This window comes from Triturus cristatus, chromosome 3_1, assembly GCF_964204655.1.
Source record: "Triturus cristatus chromosome 3_1, aTriCri1.1, whole genome shotgun sequence".
NCBI lineage: Eukaryota > Metazoa > Chordata > Amphibia > Caudata > Salamandridae > Triturus > Triturus cristatus.
The window spans coordinates 911455924-911470044 of record NC_140583.1 but is presented as its reverse complement, the minus strand read 5'-3'; the positions used below and the strand labels follow the sequence as shown (position 1 = coordinate 911470044).

General features: G+C 43.8%; 1 protein-coding gene across 4 annotated transcripts in view; it reads right to left on the bottom strand.

The window, feature by feature from the left end:
• Positions 1 to 13561, bottom strand: part of LOC146861264 (uncharacterized) — a 103396-nt gene extending 89835 nt beyond the window's left edge. For 3 of the 4 annotated variants that reach the window (XR_014978938.1, XR_014978937.1, XM_085645451.1), the window contains exon 1: positions 13388 to 13545. The gene's annotated coding sequence lies outside the window, so the exon portion shown is untranslated. Of the gene's footprint in view, positions 1 to 13387 lie in introns of all 4 variants that reach the window. The other variant, XR_014978936.1, reaches the window with a different exon arrangement.
• Between the last annotated feature and the right edge of the window lie 560 nt (positions 13562 to 14121).

Below are 14121 nucleotides of genomic sequence, written 5' to 3'. Positions count from 1 at the left end.
GTAGTGATCAGTAGGAGTGAGCAGGTCCTTTTTAACCTGTGTCTCTAGAGTGAGGCCTAAAGGCTCACTCATTTTTCAAGTTTCACTGCTGTGTTGTTAACTCACCCTTGGCCTACATCGGTTTGTTGTTATAGGTACAACCGAGGATAATGCAATACTGAGCAGTACATGCATGGTGAGTGTATGTTCTAGGTGTATGTGTGCCCATGAGTGGTGCAATACATGGAGGATTTAGCACTGTTCAGTGCGTGCATTGTAAATGCATGTGCTAATCATGTGTGCCTGTGATTGGTACTGTACATCAAGGATGCAGTGCTGTGTAGTGCTTGCATGCTAAATGTATGTGCTGGATGTATGTGTCCTATGAGTGGTACAATACATAAAGGATACAGTGCTCTGCAGTGTGTGTAGGTTGTATACATGCCCTGGGTGTACGTGTACCTGTGGATGGTACAATACATGCAGTCCCTGGGTTCTATTTTGGGACACCTAGACTTGCATGGTGAGATATGGAGAGGAGGTAGTGAAATTACCCCAGACAGATGAGTTTATTGCTGAATTCCTGTAAGCTCGGTGAGACACACATTGAAGACAGGAGAGTCATGCTTCCCCTGCACTCTTCACAGGGGTGCTTTTTTTTATTCAGTGAGAGGGCACAAAGTAGGGGGTCTGTGCGCAGTTCAAGAAGGAGATGGGGATTATAAGAGAATCATATAGAGTAGGGTTGTGGCCCTGCACTAACCTTTTGATACACATATCACTCTGGCTGACATCCAGGTGCGAACGCAACTCCCATGGCTTCTGTTGGAGTCACTCCTGCTGTCACAGACTGCTTTTCAGAGGAAGAGAGAGCAGAGGAGGGGACGATTCAAATAAAGCAGAACCCCAACATAAAACATCAATGATTCAGACCCTAAATCACATTTGATGTCTGCAAATGGACTATAAAAATGGGAGTTTGAGATCCCAAAAATTGTCATCTATCAAGCAGCCAGATGGGCTGTGTGAGGAGGGGAAGCTCTGCAAAACTGCTGCCTGTGACTAGGACTGGGGGCCATGGCCTGGAAGTCTCCCTGCTGAGTGTGGGTACATCACCCAGAGAGACCACCTGCCCTGGAGTCTGGAGCGCCAGGGCCTGCCTGCTTGCCAAGTCCAGTGTAACCTGTGAGGAAGAGGAGAGCGTTGGAGAGTGCAAGGTTCAGTGGGGAGTCTTGTCTAGTGGTCTCCCTTTTCAAGGTGTGAGGAGACTGCTACTGCACCGATTGGGTCATTGCCCGTGTGCAGAACAATGTTGACCACCCCTGTATGCCAGAAGAGGGCCACTGTGAATTGAGTTGTGTGTTGTGCAGCGTCCATCGGGTCGGGCCCATGTGCAGTGCTGAGATGGTGATAGATAATTTAAAATATCTTCTTCTATTTAGATAATTTCATAGGTGGTTCCCTAAAAATGACTTTAAAAAATGGTTATGGAGTAACATTTTCCATTTTGAAGAGACACGATAAATTCAGTTGTAACAAAAAATAAATCACAGAATCTGTTCCCTTGCTCAACTATTTATAAGCACAATTATCTTATTTCATCTTACTTCACAACACTAAGGGGCCGATTATGATGGCAGTCGGATCGCACACCGACAGGCCATTAGTGGCCGCCTGACCGCAGTAAGTCCATCAGTCTGACCAATGGATTACAATTCCAGGGGTCAGACCCACTGCAGACTGACAGAAGATCGCCGCCTCCGACAGGATCTGTGATTCCGATGGGGCGGCGGTCGGAATCATATTCCCGAATGGCGTGGCGCTGAGGCAGGCACTGCCGTCAGGATTACGATAACCATTTCCAACAGCCTTTTCATGTCCGGAAGACCGCCATGAAAAGGCTGTCAAAAATGAAATTTCGGGCCCCCACATAGGGCCCCCATCAGTCATGGGCCACTATAAAGTGGCCCTGGGGGCACATGTAGTGCCCCCACTCACCCTCATGCACCGTGTGCCATGCACGACATGGTGCATGGCACATGGACATTCAGGAGGTGCTCTTTATCACAGCAGCTTGCGCTACGGCCAAGGAAAAGGGCTGCAGCACAAGCTGCCATGATAAGGAGCACTTTCTGATTGTCAGCATGGCGTTCACATCGTAATACAGCAGTTGGACCGCGTCTGCTTGTCGGGCGGTCTCCTGACTGCTGCAATAGCGGGTGGCGTTCTGCCAGCCACCATGGTAATTGGCCCCTAAGTGTATACAAGTAAAAATATATAGACTAAAGACCATCCACTCCTCTATAAATACAATGTCTCCTTAAAGGTGTATAGACAACATATAGTAGACATTGCGATACTAACCAACTGATGTTTCCTTCAAGTCAGATTTCAGGAGATCAGTAGATGCAGATGCCACGTACACTTTTTCATCGAGGGACACATGCACTCCAATTCTTACACTTTCACTGGATGTCAAAATCCTTGATCATCTCTATACAGTAACACTTCGAAGAGCCAACTTTGTTCGCATATAATTCAGAGCCCTGAAGAAGTCCTTGTAGGATGAAACGTGTTGGCTACTGTGGCTACTGTCTATTAGCATGATTTTTAAAGAAGAAAACGAATAAAGGATCATTAAACAAAGAAAATTTCTTGCTATGCATTTGTTACATACATGATTTTCAGTTGTTTTGAACACTTATGTAGCGCAAAGTACAAGAATACATGTTGAAATATAAATGCATTCTATTTGATGTAATTATCAAATCCTGAGTGCTGATCCACCAATTATGCATGTTGTTTGGAAATTTTGTTTCCTTTAGGAGTATAGAGGGGCTGCACTTCGGGTTCATTGCACCACCAGAAACATATTATACTTTGTCCAATACTTTTGTTGACAAGTGCAGGATTCTATTGCCTTGACCCCTCTTTGTTTGTATGTGAAGATGTGAATGGTTTGACTCTTTCATCCATTGTCAGCTGGTGCACTTTTATAGATGACTTTAAAATGCAGCCTCCCTTTTTACCTAATATCACCAGCTTCTTTCCTTGTCAAAGTTCCAACCGATCTAAGCTATGAAAAGAATGTGTAGTAGCTTGATACACTACTACACGAAGTGTGCGGCTGTGCTGGTCTCCGCCCACTCACCCCTGCGTTTCCTCATTACTATGATGCACTACTCCACAGCACATGTGCTTTCCTTCCTGATCAGGCTGGACTGTTCCCATGAGACACAGGGTCAAGACTGATTTGCATATGGCTGGGTTCAAACTGGAATGGCATGATGAGCAAAAAAACGATGGCTTTAGGCTCAGATCTCTGTACTGGGGTGAATGTATGACATTGTTCTGCGTTCTGTCCATCAACTGCTGTTTTTGCATTTGTCACCCCGAGTGGGATGGGTATGCTCAGACGTGAGTCCCGTGCTCTCCATGGCACTGGAATCAAACTATCCTGGCTGAAAAGGGGTGAAACCCCAAAACCGGTCCTACGATGCTTGGTTCCAGTCCAGGGAGGACCTGGCTTGGCAGTTCCGGCTGGACTGTTCCCATGAGGCACAGGGCCAATACAGATTTGCATATGGCTGGGTTCAAACTGGAATGGCATGGTGAGCAAAAAAACGATAGATTTAGGCCCAGATCTCTGTAATGGGCTGAATGTATGACATCGTTCTGCGTTCTGTCCATCAACTGTTGTTTTTGCATTCCTTCCTGATCTGGCACTTGATGAATGATGTGCCAACATAGCATCATCACCACACTTTGTTCATGCTATCAGCTTGTGAAGGCGTAGCACATGTCACAGGTAATCCTTTAAGCCTTCCACCCTGGCTGCTTTTGAAAATATAGCATGCCTCATTGGTACCCCAATGTTGACGTGCACCCTGAATTATGCGCTGCACAGCAGTGACCCATAACATTAAAATCAGTGACTTACTTGTAATTTTCCCAAACCTCTGTTTCCCAGCAGATGTTTTCTTCAATATATTTTCATTGGCGTTGCTATCAAAGAGTCACCAAGGCTCACTTCTAACTGGAATACCAATTAAAACAGGCGCAACTTCTTAATCTCTGCAGCTCATTTAAACGCCAATAGTGGACGTTTTGATGTAACACACTGACCTCCACTTGTTGCCAGTTTGACAAGATGGAATCATGACAACAGTTTAAGTAAAGCCAGGTTCATATTTAATGTCACCTCAGCCACAGACTTCTCCTCAAATAATTGTCTGGTATAGAACTTTCAAAGATCAACAATTCCATTATAGAATGGATCATACTAAATGGCTAAGCATTAGCAGGTAGGTGCAGAACACAAAGAGCAAACATTATTAGTGCACGTTGTGCCACAGCCTGCTTTATCTTGGCTTGAGCCTTCATTAGGCGAGCCCAGCCAAGTCCAGGAAAATGGACCTAATCAGAAATAAAAATGGTCTCTCTGTAGAACCCACAGAATCACTGTTTGCTCTGGAAAGAGAGCTGTTTCATTCTTTGCTGTAGTAAAACCCTGACCTTGAGATCAACATGAGTGTGGGTGCAGTCAGAGACTTGAGCGTTCACTATAGAAGTGAAGGTGCACTGGCAGCATCACTCCTGCCACAATGTTAGTGCCTTTGCAGGCGGGACCGGTACTTCCATAAGGTACATAGAGAAAGCTATCATAGGAAATCACATAAAGGAGTCGAACAATTACTCAAAAAATCCCTCAAACTGGTTCTGTGTGAAGAGGGCACCTGAAGAGTTGCACTCAATATGTGACTTGGGGCCAGATCTACTAAGCTAGGATTCGCAAAATTTGTTTGAAATTTGCGCAACAAATGTTGAGAATCCTATGATATTTTGCGAACTGACCTTTGTGGTAATAGGTTGGTTCACAAAATGCCAAATCGCAGTGGTTCATAATTAGACCTACCTCAAGAATATTCATGAGGTAGTTGCAAATTGCGACCCACTACCATTCGCTACCATCACAAAGATGGTGGTTTGGGGGGGATCAGCTGACCACCACGCTTTTAAATAAAGCAATCTTTTTTTTATGTAGCCAGTTTCCTTATAGGAAAACAGAATGCATTTAAAAATAAAAAGTATTTAAAACTATTTTTTAAGAGAAGGCAGTGGTCCCATGGTCAAAAACACATTCTTTTGGAGCATCCAGTGGTCCTTGGGAAAATGTTCTTTTGACCATTCACAAAGAGGAAGGGGTCCCTGACGGACACACTCCGGTTTGCAGTCAGGAAAATATTTATGTTTTGCAACTGGATTTTGGTTGCAAAATATTAATACATACCATAAGAAATCATTATTTACAAGGGATGACCTAAAAATGCCCCTTCCAAATAGTGATTCCTAACTGTCTATTAAAGGATTTGGGGCCTGATTATGATTTTGGCAGTGCCGTAGCTGACTGCTATGCCAAACCCGTTGTCGCACCGCCCACCAGATTGCAAGTGTTTCTTGTGCCTGGCAGGTATTTTTTTGGCAGTCCCATTGTGGTGCCTCTGAAAATGGGCACCGCAATGGGAACCTCAAAAAAGGTCTGGCACGGCATTGACTGTAAAGTCCATGCTGCGCAGGAACTGGGGTGTATGCACCCCACGGCCCTGAGGCAACAGGGGGCCCTACGCTTCCTTTCCGCTGCGGATTCATGGAGGAGGAACCGCAATGAAAACCATGGCAGAGAGGACACTCGTAATATGCTTGGTGGGCCTGCGGCAGTCCCACCAAGCATATAGCTGCCTCAAGACCGCTGCACTACCGCCAGCAAACGGCGGTTCCCTGACGGCTGTGGCAGTCCAACCACCCTAGTTGTAATAGGGCAGTCAGAGCACCGGTCCTCGGACCGACAGACTCGTAATTAGGCCCTTAGTGATTTGGTAACATGTTCACCCAAAAACATTTTCGTGTCTCAACGCCCACGATTTGCCAAATTGCAGGGGTTGTGATCAGAGAACATGTCCTACAGTCCCTGGAGTGTTTCTCAGTGTATTGTGTCCTCTCCAGTAGTGAGTTTTATGACTAGATACGTGTTATGTTCTCTACTTAATATTTGCTTAGTGGAGCTTTTTATGTTAGGGATACGCTTTTAAAGGGTTTAGCAAATTGCAGAAATGTCAGTGTTTCATATCCTAGTAAATGTGCATTTTAAGAAATCATTAAAACGCTGCAGCCAGGGAGATTGATTTTTTCATATGTATAAGCCTTATTTGTGATGATCCAAAAAAAAATGGGTACAGCGCTGCAAGAACAGGTGTGTTTTCAGTGAGAAAACATCTTGGGATACGAAAATGACTTGACAGCTGGTGAATATAAAGACTGAAGCTGTGCCAGGTGCGTATTTTCTTGTTGTAATTATGCTAAAGCTCAGATTCCATTGATCGTATTCTATTACTAAGGAATATCTGGAAAGAACAACTATTATTTTACAAGAAATATATCACTAAATCAGGCTTATCTATTTTCACATCACTTTACACATTATTCCTAATTCTGCCGGCCTCAGTGGTCACTGGACGCAGCAGCATACAGGATCAAGTCAACCGATCGTTATATGAGGCACAAATGACATTGAAGTCACAGAGTCCGTGTTGTCATCATAGCTTTATTGCACGAAAAAGCCTCAGCTGAAGACATGTCACAGAACCTCATAGTCCTAAAACTTCGTTAAATTTACGGTCATTACTTGAACATCATAGATGGCCCAATAATGATGAAATCACTGGATTTAGTAAAAAAAAATGATCATCATTTTAAAATCTTATCAGCTGTTCCTTGATTCAGAATGGCAGGTTTACCTATTTATGCCAATCTGGGAAACCCGCTGAATAAACAGCAGCACCTGCCTTCAAAGTTCCTCTCAGCAGCCACCGTTCACTACTGTTCACAGTGGGAAAATAGCACTCCTGTCACTGTTCAACAATTTAAGATGCCAGTCAGCCCTAAACTGGGGAAGAGACTGTGTCTTCACTTAGAGCTCCCAGTGCTCACTCTATGTGATGTGGCCCTTGTTTTTTTTTTTTTTTGCTGGCAGGCAACTAAATTGGATGCAACCACACACAAGGCAGTGTGAGACAGTGTCTCCTTCGTAACAATGGGGTAAGGAAAAACAATGCGATTCTTTCCCCTAAGGTCCAAGAGGTTCTATGAGAAGATATCGGGTCACTATTTGGATTTCCCAAACTGCGTAAAGTTCAACCAAGTGGCAGATCTGGAGGTGCCAGTTTTTGCTGGTGCCTCGCTCTTCCGCCAACCTTCTCGGAGATAACAACCTGTGGACCTGATCTCCTCCTGTTCGAAGTCAATGAAGAACACAATGCGGTTTTGGCGGTTTGAATGTATTCTTTTTTCGGACAGGAATGAAACTTCTTTAGCAAAAGCTATAATGCTTGGTAAAACAGGATAAAGTGCCTTAAATTCTTGTAACCAGGCTGCCAGCAAGGACAAACTACAGCTTTCCCTCCGAGTCTTTTGAATAGAAGAGCTGCACATGAAGGGTCTGTTAGATCTAGGCCCCATAAAACAAGTCTTTCTCCCTCTGAGTTGGGTTTTAATATATTCTGCCGGTTTCCAACAGAAGTCAGAAACATATCCCCATGACACGGACTTCAGTTTCTCCAATTTTCTGGCACCCACCTCAATTCTTTCCTTTTGGACTGATACTTTTCAACCATGATAGCGAGATTGCATATTTGTGGGTCCCAACTTTTCACTAGCAAATGTTCTTGTAATATTATACTATTCCATGAGTCATGTGTTACCACGTGACTCATGGTAATTTTGTGTACATTCGTTTTGATATTCTTGAGCGTGGCTGCTTGGTTGCGAAGAATCCCTAGCAACGCCAGTGTTGGCGTTGGATTCTCCGCAGCTGAACGGCTCCGGTCATTGGTGTGTTGCTTCTGAATAGACTTTCAAAGAAAACCTGCTTTGCTCATCTCCTTCATTCAACAACTTGGCAAAAAGCGGGAAATTCTCCCGCACCCACCGCCGAGAATCCGCCTCCAAATTGCTGAGTTGTAAAAATCGCAGTTTGGCTGAAACCGTAGACATTGCTAAGAGCATAGAACGTGCAACTATTTCTTCAAAAGTTTTACAAGAAAGTCAGTCACAACCCAGTGTTCATATGGTTGATGAATGCTCTTCTTCCACTTGCTCCGTAAATCTTGTTTATAAATCATCTAGACAGTTCTCCAGAAAACCAACAATTTGTTACAGATGCGGCTCAAAGAACCATCTTGGGAATTCCCTCAATTGTCCTACTTCTGGCAAAAGATGTTCATCTTGCAAAGAAATTGGACATTTTCAAGCAGTATGCAGGTGTGGTAAGAGATTCACCAGGGTCAACAATATTGAATTCAACGAGAATCCAGAGACGTGCTCAGAAAAACTTAACAATGTAATGTAATCCATCAAATGTGACTCTGTTGACCTTTACAAAGTCAAAGGCCCATGGTGTGAACTATTGGTCAGAACAATTCCATTACAAGTCAAAGGTGACTCAGGTTCTCCCATCACCATATTGTCAGACTCAACGTTTGATGCAAACTGGGGTAGTCATGTTTTTCTTACTAAATCTGACGTCAACCCTAAAGCTTATGGTGAAAAAGAAATAGATGTGTTAGGTTACTTTCATTCCAGGGTTGAATGTCTTGGCAGACGTACCTTCACCAAAGTTCATGCTGCTCTTAAGGGTAGAAACATTCTGGGTTGGCTACATTTAGCCAAGATGGGCTAGTATCTCAAACCTGGTTCAGATCAACTCGTCACTGTGGGAGATATTCCATATGATTACTATAGCTACCATGAACATTAGAATATTAGGTTTCCAATCTGTCAGTTTCAGATTACAATGTTGACAGCTTACTTAGTCAATTTCCTTCTGTATTTGAGAACAAGGTAGGCAATGTTTTAGTGGAGTGGTGTGGGTCACTGGTTACAGGCGGCAGACCCGGAAGCAGAGGTCAGCCCGGGACCAGGGTTCGATTCCCGACGCGGCAGGGTCTTGGGCCAAGGTCAGCGGACTCGATAATTCTCGCCTCGGTGCCTACTTTAACCATGGATCCCACGCAGCAACTCTGGGCAATAGCTTGCTTAATCTCCACTAACGGCCCCATCAGCGCCGGGGATGCTTGTCTTCACCTTGGAGATGCCCAGTAGGGACCATCTCACAGGGAAAGCCAGGATGGGTTCCCCAGCGGTATACAGCGCCGGGACGCCCCGTTGCTGGGGCAGCTGTGCGCTTTACAAGTATACAACATTTACATTTACATTAGGTTTCGAGCATGAAATTCGTCTTAAGTCAAAACGCACAACCTGTCGTCCACAAAGTTCGACCTCTCTCTTTGAGTGCAAGAGATGAATTAAAAAAAGTTCTGAAGGACTTATGCGATGAGGGAATTATCACACCGTGCAACTCCTCTGAGTGGGTTTCTCCAATAGTTTTAGTCCGCAAAAGGTCAGGTGAGGTCAGATTATGTGCCGACTTGCGCTCCCTTAATAACAATATCATTGTGGATTGCCATCCACTACTGAACATGCACAATTTGTTAGCCAATTTGGGTGGGGCTAAATATTTTTCTTTATTAGACCTAAACTCCGCATATCACCAGATTCCACTTTCAGAAAAATCTCAAGAACTGGCCCCATTTGTAACTCCATTCGAGGCTTACAAATATCTTAGACTTTCCTTTGGTCTGGCTTACGCGGCCAGCGTTTTCCAGAAGTTAATGGACACTTTGTTAGAAAGACATTCCTGGTGTACAAGCTTAACAGGACGATATTCTGGTGTTTGCTGGTAATATCACTGCAGCATGATAAAATCCTTGTCCAGGTTTTGGAGGCACTGAAGAAAGCTGGAATGACTGTCAGACATGACAAGTGCAAGTTTGTAGTACAAGAGTTAGATTATCTAGGTCATACCCTTTCACCTAAAGGCATAAAACCCAAATTAACTCTTATAAAAGCTATCAGAGATGCCACACCTCCCAATGATAGAGATTCCTTGTGCTCATTCCTTGGGCTAGCAGAATATTATGCTAGATTTGTGCAAGGTAATGCTCAAATTGTAGAAACTCTAAGGCCTCTTCTAAGAAAGGGTGTAAAGTTTGCATGGTCAGATGATCTACAAAATGTTTTTGACCAGGTGAAACTACTAATTCAGGACTCTCCAGCTTTATATCCATTCTTAGATGGTTTTAAGTGTTTTCTCACTGTTGATGCCAGCCTTACTGGTTTAGGAGCTGTGTTGGGACAATGAGTGGCAGGCAAAGAACATACAGTTGCTATTGCTTCCAGAGCGCTTCAGTCAGCTGAGACCAGGTATAGCACCATTGAGAGAGAAGCCCTAGCATGTGTATGGGGTATTCACAAGTTTAAGTCATATATTTGGGGTCGTGAGTTTGAGATTTATACTGACCATAAGCCACTGATGCACATGCTTTCAAATAGTACCTCAAACAAAGCAGACTGTGCGGCTACTATCTAAACTTCAGGAGTTTCACTTCATCATTAAACACATACCTGGAGGGAAAAACTTTATGACTGACTGTTTATCAAGCATGTCCTTGAATGAAGCTCCTGAGGTAGCTGATGATATTGAGTGTGTGGTGTAAGGCAGAGGTCTTCAAACTTTTTTAGGTTGAGCCCTCCCAGCTGAATTATTTTAGATGTCAGGCCCCCCCACCACCATTTCTGGAACCTGATTCCCCAGTTATAAGTCAGCAGCTCTGGTGTATTTTGAGCAAATTTAACAAATACAATTGGAAATGTAACAACTTACTATTTATTTACATGGGCTCGGTTACCCTTCTCCCACCTGTGAAATTGCTAACAAACTCATGGTAAAAGTGATGGGGCAGAAGGCATCAATCCATGTACAGTACGCGAACGAGCACAGTGGATGAGCGCAAACTAAAAGAGGGTTGGGTTTAATAAGTGTGATTATCTTATGAAAAAAAATAGTTCAAACAATGCATTGTACCGCATACATTTAGAAAAAAAACGAATACATAATGAAAGAGAATGGTTTTAAATGGTGGATTGTACTGTTAAAGTATTCTTCAGGTATAATCCCCAATTTGGCTTTTTCCATAAACTCCTACAACCCAAAAGTCAAGCACAGCGATATTTTAACCCATGTGCTACCTAAAAGACCTGCTCATTGATAACAGGAACCCTAAAATATGGGGGCCAGGGGAGTACAGTGTGTAGGGGAGTACAGCTGCAAAAGCAGGTTGCCTTTGTGGCACAAGAAGTCACAAAAACTGGAAAAAAGCAGTTTTTTATAGCATATAATACAGGCAACACGGACATAAAAAGCTAATTAAACATGAGACGGGGGCACTACACACCTTTCAATCTACGGATACAAGATTACTTATGTGTTAAGACTTACCACCTTTCTGTTACTCATGAGCTGCAATCTGTGCATAGATGTCTTACCAAGCTGTTCTCAGGATCTGTCTGTGCAAGGCTCAGAACCTGGGGTACTGTCAATAAGACTGGACGAATATCCACAGCCCTTCCTGTACCTTCAGGCATGTCCAGTGCAGAGAAGATAGTCCCTGTGCTTTCTGCACTCCCTGGCTCTATGAGCATGAATACCCACTGTACTGCAACTGGTGGCAATATCCGGCCAGATTCGGTCTGTGCTGAAATATTTACTTGGTTTCTAGTCTTCCATAGGACTCTTTTCTCCATCCTCTGTAATGTGCTCGATTTCCAGAACAAAACGTGCAGAAGTTTAGAGGAGGATTGTGCAGGGGTTCTGGAATGGCTCAGGAATGGCCAACATCCTGTTCCCGTTTTCCATTTTGTCACAAATACATCAAAGACGGTTGCAGCAAGGAAGCGGTTATATGCGGGTTCCTGGTCTGTTAATGTATAATTGTGGAGGCTGGCTTCCATGAAATCACTGAGTAGACTGCCCCAGACAATGACATTGGAATTTCAGGTATTGCAATGATTGAGTTTATTGTTATCATTATGAAAAAGTAGCAATGACTGTTTGGAATTTTACATAGACTAACATTCAGCCCATTGCAATCCATTATAAAATATTGCATGAGATTTTAAAATCTTGGTGGCCATTTGTATGGTAAAACCTATATAATCTAAGCCAGTGTTTCCTAAACTGTGGGTGGTTATACACTGGTGGGCCGAAAGTTCAAGCAATAAAGATGCCTTAAAAAAATCTGTATTTATCTTGTTTCATTTGCTGCACTTCAAAGGCAGAGACCAAATGTCATTCTGTGTCCAATGTCAAATTTCTGTTATGTTTTTTTTGACATTGGAATTGGTATTTGCAAACTCCTTTCACTTTGCAGTCAATCTATTTTGGGTACAGTGAGTGTCAAATAAAAGGCAGGAGGATGTCATTTTTTTAAACGCACAACAAATTGGCCATTCCATAATGTACATCTTCAGCAGTTAGGCAAACAAAAATGAAGCACATTTGTTTGTATTTCTGAAGCCAAAGCATTTGGGAAGACATCAGTTGTGCGACTGGGAAAGCACTGGATATGCAGACATGCAACCAGTGATTGGTACAAGTTTGGTCCCTTGTTTGATGTCTACACTACCACCGAGCAGACTTAAACTGTAGAGTGGAAGACACTTCCTCGGATACAGGGCAGGCAGCAGGAAGACATATACAGTGGGTTTTCAGATTGGGAAAGGGAATGCAATTCTTGATGCTGACGCAGATGCATTTGAACCTTCAATTCTGAAGCATCAGAGAAGTTAAAGGTTCCATCTTATTAAAGAAAATCGAGAGGAACACAGAGCCTGCTAGCAGGTTGGCAAGCAGCTGCAGTAGTCGTCTTCACACTGCTTGGCTGTCTAAAAAATTTGAGTATGGAAAGACAAGACATGAAGCATAGTGCAGCAGATGTCCTCAACAGACTGACCCAGCTCTGTACACACAACTCGGGGAGTGAAGCGCCTGCCCTCAACAGCCTGCATCACCGAGAGCAGTCCTTGGTTCTCCGCACATAGCTCAGGATCTGTACTAGTTCCCCTTCGTACTGTGCCCCATCTGAGAGCTATTTTCAGTAGTGCATTTATTATATATTATTGCCAGGTCCAATTAACTTCCAGGACTTTCGGGGCCAGTCCCTGAAACAAATAGTGGGGAGGCTAAATAGTATCAGCAAAACCCCATGATGTCACAGGATCTGATGTGTGATTCGTGGGCAGACAATGTACACATCCAAAAAGTAGTTTAAATAAGATGGTCGCAGCTGACTTTTAATAAAGTTAATTGTAATAGCTACATTCCCTCTCCCATCCCCGAAAGGCCTCCACTGCAATGGAAGGCACTGAGTCTCCTGTGCTGTCAAACCGAAAGTGAACAGACTTATTTTAGGCAAGCAGCCGCCCTGGGAAGGACTGTCTGTTCGCTTTCACTTACCTGTTGGTGATGTAAAATGTTCCGAGGCGAGATCCTTCACAGCGAGGCAGCAGGCAAAGGACAGCAGCCAAAGAAGAAAAGGCAGCAAGCACGTGGCAAACGGCAGGAGTGAATAAGTGCCACACAACCAAAAGGTAGTAGTATGCAGGAGTTTATGAACTTCCTCCCATCTATAATGCTGTCCCCCTCATTGGTGGAACGTCAGTGGTGACGTTCTATGTGCTGATTGGCTGCTGTTCTCCAATCCAAAGGCCCCATTTGAAATGGCTGAAGAAATACCGGAAGCTAATGTACTTGCGATGTTGGATAGTGGTAAACAAAGGTGAGATTTTACGGTGGAGTGCGCGCACCCCTGAGATGGTGTCGTGCCCCCCCAGGGGGTCGCGCCCCACAGATTGAAGAACACTGGTGTAAGGTATTGATGCTATCTCTGAATGTTCACCCATCTCTGAAAGTGAGTAGAGCACACAGCATACTTACCAAAGTCTAAACAATTATTACAAACAAAGGACCTGAGCATAGAGTTTTATCCTCTGAGCTAATATCCTTTGCTAATGAGTCTGATGAGTTATCTGCAGTTGACGATATGGTCATGCAACATGACTTGTTTGTCCAACCCGAATCTTTACGCAATTCTATTATTCAAACTGCTCCTCAAGGACATTAAGATGTTACCAAAACTTGTCAAAGGGTTAAACAGTAATATTGGTGGCCCTCCATGGGGGCACAGGTCA